The following is an 11490-nucleotide window of genomic DNA, read 5'->3' on the forward strand; positions in this document are numbered from 1 at the left end:
CTTGTAGAGATCCGAGGTATATCTGCCGCGTCCGCAAACCGAAGAGTCCCTTTCTACTCTCCTTTTTTTGTATTAGCCCTTATGTATTTTCGTTTCTTTGTTAGATATTCTGGAGTTAGATGCTTGTAAACATTCAAAGGCTTGTGATCATGAGATTCCGGGTTTTGAAAAATGTTATTAGTTTCGAGAGTTGTTATTGTGTATGCCGAGCTGCATTTTAAACATTGTTTTATTTTGTTATTCCGGTTTTTAATTATTTCTTCCGCAATTGTTGTTTATATTCCGCATTGTTAGGCTTACACTAGTCGCAGAGACTAGGTGTTGTCACGATGGTTCACGCAGGGCGAACCGAGGTCGTGACAAAGAAAGAATTCCTGAGAGTTGATCTGAATGTTGAGTTGAATGATTTCTTAGGGCATCTCCAACCTTTACCCTATTTTCGGACCCCAAAATAGGGATTTTCCCATTTTGGGGACAACTTACTCCAACCATTCCCTCATTTTTTTCCCCAAACTTTTTTATATTCTTCTCTCTCTTCTATATTATATTATTATCTTTCATTTCTATTTTATATTTTAATTTTCATTAAACAAATTCCATCTTTTATTTTTATTAATTTGTTATTTCCATAATTAAAACAATTCCATAAAATTTTAAACAATATAATTTGTAAGCAATTATTATAGATTAACTAATAATTCAAATAAAAGTAAAATCATTGTGATACAAGATTAATTAAATACATATTACATAACGATAAAATTCATTCGAAATACTAGATAAATATTCAACTTCAACCTCTAGTATTCTCCCATAAATAATCTATTAGTGCATTACGACGTGCAAAATGAGCATCTTTGTCCTTAATTTTTCTATGTCGAAATAAAAATTCTTGAAATCGTTGATTTTCATCTACTGCCATTTTTACATAAAAATAATAAATGCACGAAAATTAATTTATCAAAATTATACACCAAAGTTAAGATATAATATTAATATTATAAATACATTACATAAACATAATTAGGTATATATAAAGAGATAAATTAAAAGATTAAATAATAATAAAAAAGTGATGAATAGTGTACCTCATATTTGAGGGAACGCTATTTGTCCCCCATTTTGGGAAAAAAAATGGGGGAGGGTTGGAGCTAAACTCTCCCAAATATTTCCCCCAGGGATGGGGGCAAGGTTGGAAATGGCCTTAAGCATCGCCGATGACAGCAAAATCCAAGCCGCTGTTCCAACCATTAAGTATTTGATGGAACACCAAGCTCGTGTTATCCTTGCCTCTAGTTTTGGTCGTCCAGTAGTATATAACAATCAAGAGTACAATCAAAGGTACAGCTTGAAGCCACTTGTTGCAAGACTGTCACACCTATTGGAAGTTGAGGTCAAGATGGCAAATGATTGCATTGGTCCAGACGTTAAGAAAAAATGGTTCATGAAATACTACCATGAGGGGTTTTGCTATTGGAAAATTTGAGATTCCATAGCGAAGAAGTCATGGATGAACCCGAGTTTGCATTAGAGCTGGCGTCTCTTGCAGATTTGTATGTCAATGATTCCTTGGAGACTGCACACAGATCATACGCTTCCACGGTAGGGGTTCCTCAGTACTTGAAACCAGCAGTTGCTGGACTCCTTTTGAAAAAGGAACTTTGCTATCTTTCTGAAGATCTAGCAAAATCAAAGAAGCCATTTGCTGCCATTGTTGGTGGTTCAAAACTTTCAACTAATTAAGTTTTGCCTGATAGAGAATCTGTTAGAGAAGGTTGATATGTTAATCCTTGGCGGAGATCTGATCTTTACATTCTACTAGGCCCGAGGGTTCTCTGTTGAATTCTCACTTGTAGAGGATCACATGATTGATCCAGCGCTATCTCTTATTTCGAAGGCAAAAGAAAAACGTGTATCTCTAATGCTACCGGAAGATGTAGTAATAGCAGACAAGATTTCGGCTAAAGCTAACACAGAGCCAAAAGGTGTTAGCATAGACACGTACCTTCAGCCATTAATAGGAACGTACTTTCAGCCATGATTGTTGAAGTGACATGAAGAGAAAACTTAAGGAGTCTTCTAGCCTGTGTCTATCGTAGGATGCCAGGCTGATGGAGTCACCGGCGTATTTATAGGTAGGGTAGGGACTCTTAGGCAAATACTTTAGCCTTAGGGACTTCTCCATAAATTGTAATTACCCTAGGGACTCCTAATATATGGTAATTTCTTTCCATTAAAGAAACCACCATATATGCATAACTACAGAATATTATGTGATATATTATTTTCTTTGGGAGACAAGATAAATAATTTATTACTTTATATGTGGGTCACATTAGAAGTCTCTAGAACATATGGTTATTTCTAACAGTTCCATCAGCTAAAATTCCATTTAAGTGGATGGGGTTAGATATTGGACCAGATGCTATTTTGTCTTTTGAAAAAGTTCTAGATACCGTCAAAACAATCATATGGAATGGACCTTTGGGAGTGTCCGAGTTCGAGAAATTTGCTTTTGGAACGGAGGCTTTTGCAAGAAAACTGGAAGCACTTACTAGAACTAGAGTTAAAATAATTATAGCAGGTGGCGAAACAGTTGCGCCTCTTAGAAAGATGGGGCTTACAGACAAGATGAGCCACATTTCAACGGGAGGGTGTGCCACCTTGGAGCTTCTGGAGCAGATACCGCTTCCTGGGGTGATGGCACTTGATGATGCTGCTAGTGAGAAAACGGGGCTCACAAATGCGCCAACGGTGGAGCTTGTGGACAAGATGATGAGCGAAGAAGTGTATGCTAGGCTCCATTATGTGGCAGTACAGGGTACTGACAAAAATACAGATCCTTCTGGTGGTCTATGTTGATAGCTTTGGTTACTAATCAGTTACTGGTTTTGTTAGTCGTTTGAGAGTAATTACGCGGCAAGCATCTTATTTTATTTTTGTCAAGTAAACTTAGATTTTGCGACATGTCTTCTTCTGTTTAGACCAAGACTTGAAGGTTTTGATAGCTTTCACGTTGACTATGAGCGATTGGCTTAATGCAATTCGAAGAATCTTGTATGGTTATACATTAGGCGAATTTCTAACAGTGGTCTTAGCCTCTAAAAGAAAAAGAAAAAAACATATAATACAGTAAAAACGACTAATTACTCAATTATGTACATGAGTTATTAAGTGATTCGGAATATCTCTATTTCGGAGTATTTTGAATTGAGAAAGAATAAAGATTTAACCACCGAACCGGACAATAAAAGAGTTCTACTACACGACAATGCCTTGGATCGAGTGTTAGATCGCTAAAATAATCACGGGACATGATTTCGGGGGAGGGGTGGGCTCCAATGGAGTTTGAAGCTTTTAAAAATGGGGCGGCATTTTGGGTGTTCTGTCCTGAAGAAGGAGACTGGTCGGTTTTTAAAATAGGTATAACGCATATATTAAATGTGTTATACCTATCCGTCTTTTCAGATTCAGGTATAGCACCTTATATGCACTATAACAAAACTTTGACCGTCTTTCAAAAATCAGATATAGCGCATGAATTTCATACGCTATATATAAAGAGGTAAATCAGTTATTTATTTTTTTTACTTATTTGGTACTTTGAGTCCCAAAACTCAACATTTTGCTACCCAAACAGTTCAATACACAAAGAAAGCTCTCGCTTTCAAGTTTCATCAAAAGTATTTGTCTTCATATTCCCTTTATATCCTCAAAAAGATTCCCCCAGTAGGAACATCCCATGTGCCCTTGCGGCTTTCCCTTTTTACATCCTTTCTTATGTTTATCATTTTTTTGTTATTTGGTTCCATTGAGAAAAAAGAAATTAACTACACAAGTTTGAACTTGAATATCAAAAATATTTTCATGCATGGCATTTTCCTACCCTTTTTATTAAAATTATCTTCTTATCTATCCTTATGTCACTCTTCCAATTTACTTTCTACAATTCCACAACTCTCTTTTTTTTTTTGCTGATCATGTACTACTGTTCTTGCATGTTTTGAACTCTAAGTTGAATTTCTTTTGAAAAGTTCGGTTGGGTATAAACTCATCTACTACATGTAATGATAGCTGGGCCATCCTATGGTGTTTAATAGTTGTAAGTAGCAAGTAGTGAAAGTTACAACCACTTTGAATAAAGAGAATTATAAGGAAAAACGGCTTACACTCCTAGAAGACTTGAATCATTTTCCTATATTAGCGAAAAGAAAGCAACTCCAACAACTTATAACTAAAAGGCGAATAGAAATTTTCAATTTAAAAAGTCTCTTATAGGAAATATCCAAAAAAGATGTTTTGTAAGAAAAATATTGCCATAAACCCTACTTTACGCTGTGCTTGTAAATTCAAAAATTGATGATGCCACTCCAATTATCATTTCAGTAGAGAAAAGTCTAAAAGTAATAACCGTTAATTGCTTACATGACTTGTGTGCTAAAAAAAAAGGTCAGTGAGGGGTGTGGGATACTCCCTAATTTGCAAAGCTTGAGTAACGCAAATCTTAAGAAAAGTACACAATGTGGAATAGTAATCTTAACTTGGGTGACATTCAAAGGGTACCAATCAAATTAATGTTGTATTCTGGGCCGGGGCCGGGCCTAAATGGGCCAAACGGGCTGGGCTTAACGGGCCTGGACTTAGCGGGCCTGGGCTCTGGCGGTCCCCGGGCTTTGTGGGCTCAACGGGTGGAACCAGCCCGTGACGGGCCTAAGCCCATATGGTCCTGGGCTAAACGGGTCGGGCTCGTGGGCTTAGCGGGCCTAACGGACTTTTTTATTTTCGTGCTTTTTTTTAAATTTTTTTTGTTTAAGGCAATTTCTTGTATACCATATCATGGCTATATAAAAAATATATATGTAGAAATCTAATTATTAAAGTGCTTGACAAAAAAGTAAAATAACAAACAATAGTAAAACTAAATTGCCATGCATAATAAATTAATAAGAAAGTACAACATGAAGCATAAATACGTCTAATAATTTTAAAATAACACAAATTGTTGAAATATCTTAAAGACGAATTTGCGGATAAATACCATCAACACAATACGTTATATGCCTCCTTAAAATGCCTGTGGTACACCCTGAACGAAAATTTAAGACTCTTCCACAGTTCTTGCATTTTAATATTTGGCCTTCTTCATTTTCTTCAAGCACTTCATAGTAGTGCGAAACAAATAAGCGCACTCTTTCCGAACGAGGCATGATGTAACTTGAAAATTAAGATTGAGACTTGAAGTCTTGAAAATTGGAGATTGAGAGATTGAGAGAAATTTAGATTGAGAAATGAGTATTGAGTATTGAAATGAAGAAGAGGGAAGGGGGTACTTATAGTGTTAGAGAAGGTTAATTTTGTAAATTGAAAAAAAAACGGTTATTTGTGCAATATGGCCGTTGGTGGTCATTGGGGGTGGGGCCCTTATTTTGAATTTTGAAAAATCATGTTTTGTAGTATACTATACTAGTATACTATATATAGTATGTTATGTATATATATTTCCAAATATAATTTCTTATAATGTTTTGTAGTATATATATATATATATATATATAGTATGTTATGTTATGTATATATATTACCTTATATATTTTCTTGTAGTATGTATTGTATGTTATGTATATATATTCCCTTATATATTTTCTTGTAGTATGTATTGTATGTTATGAATATATATTCCCTTATATATTTTCTTGTAGTATATATTGTATGTTATGTATATATATTCCCTTATATATTTTCTTGTAGTATATATTGTATGTTATGTATATATATTATAGCTTATAAATAATTGCAAGTTAAAGACAAAAAAATATTGCAAAAAGATATTCAAGGGCATGTCTTATAATTTTTATTACCAAAAATGGCATATCTTTCTTAGTCTTCCTCCCCCCAATGGAATGAGCACAACAAGGTACTAATACCACCATTAAAAGGGAAAAAACTAAAAGAAGATATGCCAAAGTACAAGTTACACCATAATCTACATTGTATCTCTAACAAATTTCATAAATCCTTCAAGGTTCGGAGGAGGTTGCGTTGGTGGTGGTGGAAAAGAAGCTTGTTCATCACCACTTCCGGGCGAAGCAGCATCCTCCGCAAGTTCCTCCATCATTTCTTCATAAGCTTCATCTATCGCCAGTTGTGATTCCGCAATTCCAAAGTTTCTTCTTTCCGAGCGGATCCAATCTCTGAACAGTACAGATTTTTCCAAGCTCTCCCTCATTGACGCTCTATGATTACCTATTTGAAATCTTGCTTGATTGAAAGCGCTCTCTGATGCAATAGTTGAAGCTTGAATAGATAAAATATCCCGAGTCATCCTTGCAAGAACAGGAAAATATTTTTCTCTTGCCTTCCACCATTCCAAAAGATCAAAAGTGCTGTCTGGATTCTCCTTTTCAAGTCCCTGCGACAAATAAACTTGAAGCTCATTTAGATGTGAAGTTTCATCATAATTATCACCTTGAGAACCCCTGAACTCCGTCCAAGATTTAAGTGTTTTTAAGCCCGCAGCTCTTTTAGACAATTGTGAACTAGACGAAGTAGGGGTTGAAACATTTGGCCTAGCATGCTCTAAGGCAAGTTGATAATAATTATAAATTGTTTGAGCATTGATTTTAATTGAGGCTTTTGCATCTGCAAGTGTAGCAAATTCCTCATTTGAAAGATCTAAAGCCTTATAAATATTTGAGTACCAAAAATGAGTACCTCCTAATTTTATTGTAGGATTTAATATTGCAGCAACACCATAAATAGGAGGGTTAGGGAAAAATATTTTTTAAAATTTTGTTTCATTTCATTTATAGCAAGTTGATAAATTTCTCCACCCTCCGAAAATTCAACAAACAAATTACATAGTGCTGCAATATAAACTAAACAGTTTGAAATAGTAGGATAATATTGCCCAGAAAATGCATTTGTAGCAATTTGAAAATGTTCTAAAAAATCTATAAGAATTTTAACATTCGTCCAATCTTGAGTAGTAAGCATTTCATCATCATCCTCACCACCTACCCGAGCATTAAACGTTGCATTAATTGGGTTTCTATATTCATATGCAACTACTAAACTTCCGTACATACAATTCCATCTAGTCGGGCAAGCTTTAGGAACCTTTCTTTCTCTAAGGCCATATTCATCACATTTTTTAAAATATTCTCTAAGTCTACTTCTACGGTTTGAATAAAAAAGCCAACTAAGAGTCATTCTAACCTTTTCAATTTCTAAATTTAAAATTCGCATATCATCACCGACAATTAAATGATACATATGACAAATACATCTAACATGGAATATATTCCTAAATGTAGGATTTAGTGTTGTTGTAAGTACGCCTATAGCACTAGTGTTACTAGCAGCATTATCCATAGAAATTGCCATTATTTTATCTCTAAAGCAAAAATATCTACAAATATTTGCAAAAGTGTTAGCTATAAACTTACCTTTGTGACATGAATTAATTATTCTATACGCAATAATGCGTTTTTGCATTGTCCACTCCTCATCTATCCAATGACTTGTAACAGTTAGATAATCACAATCATTAATATCAGTATTAATATAAATCCGATTAGTTATATGAGTAAATAAATACCGCAAATATTGTTCATATTCATGTTTATATTTATAAATATCGCTCTTAACTGTTGCGTGAGGCCAACCTTTATAAGTAGGATTAAAAACTCTTCTAATATAATGCACCCAATTAGGATTAGAAGGAAAAGAATAGGGTAAGCACATAACGGTAACCATCTTTGCTAATTCTTCACGATCTCTATTTGGATCATAATATAAAATACCTCCGGTCACAGTGTTAATTCCTGGTTGAACTAGATTTGAACTTGTACTAGGGTTAACATCAGAATCTACATGTGTTCCCTCTAACTGCGCTTTCATTTGTAAATATCTAACTTTATCTCTAGGGTGTGTTTTTATGTGCCTAGTCAAACTACTCGTGCCGCTACGGTCTCCAGTATATTTATGCGCCAGTAATTTCCCACATGTTTTACACTTAGCCTTATCTTGTTCTCTTACTTGAGTAAAAAAATTTCAAACTAATGATGTTTCTAGGCGTTTAGGAGGTTGTCTATTAAAACTAGGGGTTTCTACAGGTGGGTCGGGCGGTACATCAGTTGGGTTATTAACAGGACTAGTAGGTGTATCATCTAAATCTGATTGGGTTTCATCTTCATCCTCATTTTCAAAGATAGTTTCATTAGGATAAAGAGCATTCATAGTTTCATCATCTAAATTTTCACCTGGTGCAACATTATGGCAAAATTGACTATCGGAAAATTGAAAATAGGGGTTATCACTATCAAGAATAATAGGAACAGCAGGACGTCTACCAGGTCTAGGTCGGGGAGCCGGGGGAAGGGTAGTAGGTTGGCCACTACTTTCACCAGTTTTAGCTTTACCCTTACCACCAAAAATATTTTTCAAAGAAAATGTCATATTAATTATAATTATACTAAATAAAACTAACAAAACTATAATATTAAAACTTAAGAGTTGGAACGCGTTTACCGAATTGCCGAACAATTTCTTGAAAATTGAAAATCGTTGAAGACTTGAATACTTCAATTCACCAACTTCACAATTTTTCACGAAATTTCAACAATAAAATAAGCAATTATAGTAGAGAGATTGATGAATTGGTGAGTAAAAATGAAAGAATGAGGGGGTATTTATAGTTGAGAATTGGGAAAAAGTGTAATTATATAAAGTTTGGGGTTAAAATAAAGTTTGGGGGCCAAATTGCTATTTTTGAAAGTTCCAAACGGTCAAAATTACAGCCCAACGGCTACTTTTTTAATTTTTGACCGTTGCAATTTTTTTTTAAAAAAAAAAAATTAAAAATAGTCGTTAGGCCCGGTAAGACCGGCCCAGGCCCGCCAGCCGGTCCCGGGCTTAGCGGTCCCGGGCTCGTGGGCTATTTTATCATACCCGGCCCGCTCCGGGCTTTTTGCACCATTAAGGACCGGCCCGCCAGGCCCGTTAGGACCGCGGGCCTGGTCCGGTCCCAGCCCGGCCCACCATACAGCACTAAATCAAATTGTCAACTCATGATATAATAATGCTTCTTGTTTGGTAACATTACACTACACACTTGAATCCGCAGCCCAAGGCGTCAGACTAGAAAGAATCAAGATTGGAGGATTCCTAACCTACTACATGATTATAGTATATATAAACTATTGAACCGATTATTTGAACGACACGCCCCAGATCCTTTTAAATGGTGAATTTCTGATCAAATTATTTAGGACATGTATATAAGGTTGAATGTCTTAGCTATATATATCGTCGTACTTCTATTTATTATTCCCTCCGGTCCCTTGTAAGTTTCCTTTTAGAGTGGTACAAGTATTGACTATATTGCCCTTTATCTTTTCTGCAAAACGTAAAGAAAGACCTTTTAGAAAAGTTGTACATGAATTTATTATAGGAAGGGTAAGCTTGAAAAAGAAGAATTAAGGCTTGCTTTCTTAATTTTTAAAAATGAAAATTATTTTGTACTATTTTTAAAAGGTTGGAAAGATATTCTGTTGGATATAAGGTTTGGATCGTGGGTCGCCCATGTGGACTGACCCGACCCGTTTTAAAAGAGATAAAACTTAAGGAGGTTACAAACATAGGTTTTATTACTCATAAAACCACCGTACGTTATTTTGAGAGACGTGAGAACATGGAGCGGTGGTTTTCATCGGTAGTTTTTCCTATTCCTCTTCTATATATCTGTTCTATAGAAGAACTATCAAAGAAGAATGTGTGTGAAAAACTTTCTCTTCTTCTCCCAACAAAAATCACATACACAGAAAGGAAGGCTTTTACTTTGTGAATTAAACTTTGTTTCCTTGTGATTCAAAGTTCGACGTGAGGCAATTCTTTTGGTGGTGAGTTCAACGATTTCCACTGCATTAATAAGGTACACAACTCGTTGTTCTCGCCCCTCGTTTTTATTCAACAATGGTATCAGAGCATTCACTCTGTATTCTATTGATATGGATACACTGCCAAATTCTTAAAGTGATTTTGTTATTTTGTGTTTTCTATGGATAAACTACAGTAAAGAAACATATTTTGAGAAAGAGTCATATTGTTGTTACGATTCTTAAAGTGATTTTGTTGTTTTTGTGTTTTCTATGGATAAACTACAGTAAACATATTTTGAGAAAGAATCATATTGTCGTTCCAAAATTGAATTGGAGGTGACAACATTTGGCCTTAAAGCAAGACTAGATTTTGTCTTTATTCCGATCTAATATACCAGCGGCAATAGAAAACTTGCTTTGATGATATTCTGAAATTCCTTTGGGTGTGATGGAATTTTCAGTATTAAATTTGACAATATTATTAGTTTAAAGTTTAGATCCCACATTGATTATGACTTTCTATAAAGTCTATTTGACTATATTGGTGTTCTTTGATTATTATTTTTTTGAAATATGAAAGGAATGCCAAAAGGCTAACACCAAATTTTATTATTTAAGAACTTTGAAATATTTTCTTGTTGACGACAAAACAGAATCATAATGATCAACCAATATCAGTTAGTTCAATATAGATACCAAAATGTCAGAATCTTTGTAAATACTAGCCTTTTAGTATTATTTTTTTTATTTGGTTCTCAATGAAGACAAGGTAAAAAAAAATACATAATCTTTTATTTTAGGATAAGATTCTAGAATAGTGAATGGTTATTGAAAATTAGAATTGAATGGTTACGTATTTAAAGTAATGGCAATAAGAACTTCATTGGCCCTAATATCTTCTTAATATAGAAAATTAGTTTAGCATTAATCCCTTATATTGATGAACTTCTACGAGTTATTGTGACATATGTTGTCACATTGGATGATTGTAGTCATTCTTATTGTTTCCTTGGTCCTATTTCATATATGGCTGAACAGGGACAAGTTCGAATTACTCCAAGTGGGAGTTCTCGAAGTCAAGGAAGGGGACAAAGTAGAAGGGTACATCGTCGCAGGACTTATTTCTATAATGATTCAGACTCGGAGCCTGAAATCATCAGGAATGTCCCAAGGGCGAGGCAAAATGAGTTAAGGGATCGAAGGGCTGAACGAAGGGAAAGAAAAAAAATTTAGAGAGTTTAAGGAATTTATAATGGGTCTTGATACTTCCATTCCTGAACATGTACACCTCTTTAAGATAAAAAGAGTTGAATTGGATAATTACGTAGAAATTACTGATTGGGAAGCATTAGCTATTTTAGCGGACTTTCTTCGAGAGCCTTAGGGTAAAATTTTAACTGAGATTTATCATGATGTTTGGCCTAGTGCACCTTTTAGCGTATATGAGCAAGAGTTAGTGTTCGATTGGTACATGGATGTCCTAGCAAACATGTAAATTGTTATCATATGTTTTATCTTAATGAAATTTATATTATGTTATTTGTCTCACCAGTTACATACATTATTTATTATTTATTTTTTTTGTGTAATGGATTGAGACTTGAAATAAAGT

General features: G+C 34.6%; 1 pseudogene; it reads left to right on the forward strand.

The window, feature by feature from the left end:
* The first annotated feature begins 1096 nt into the window (after positions 1-1096).
* LOC107788364 (phosphoglycerate kinase, cytosolic-like) lies at positions 1097-2933 on the forward strand (annotated as a pseudogene).
* The last annotated feature ends 8557 nt before the right edge of the window (positions 2934-11490 follow it).

Source organism: Nicotiana tabacum, chromosome 11 (assembly GCF_000715075.1).
Source record: "Nicotiana tabacum cultivar K326 chromosome 11, ASM71507v2, whole genome shotgun sequence".
Taxonomy (NCBI): domain Eukaryota; kingdom Viridiplantae; phylum Streptophyta; class Magnoliopsida; order Solanales; family Solanaceae; genus Nicotiana; species Nicotiana tabacum.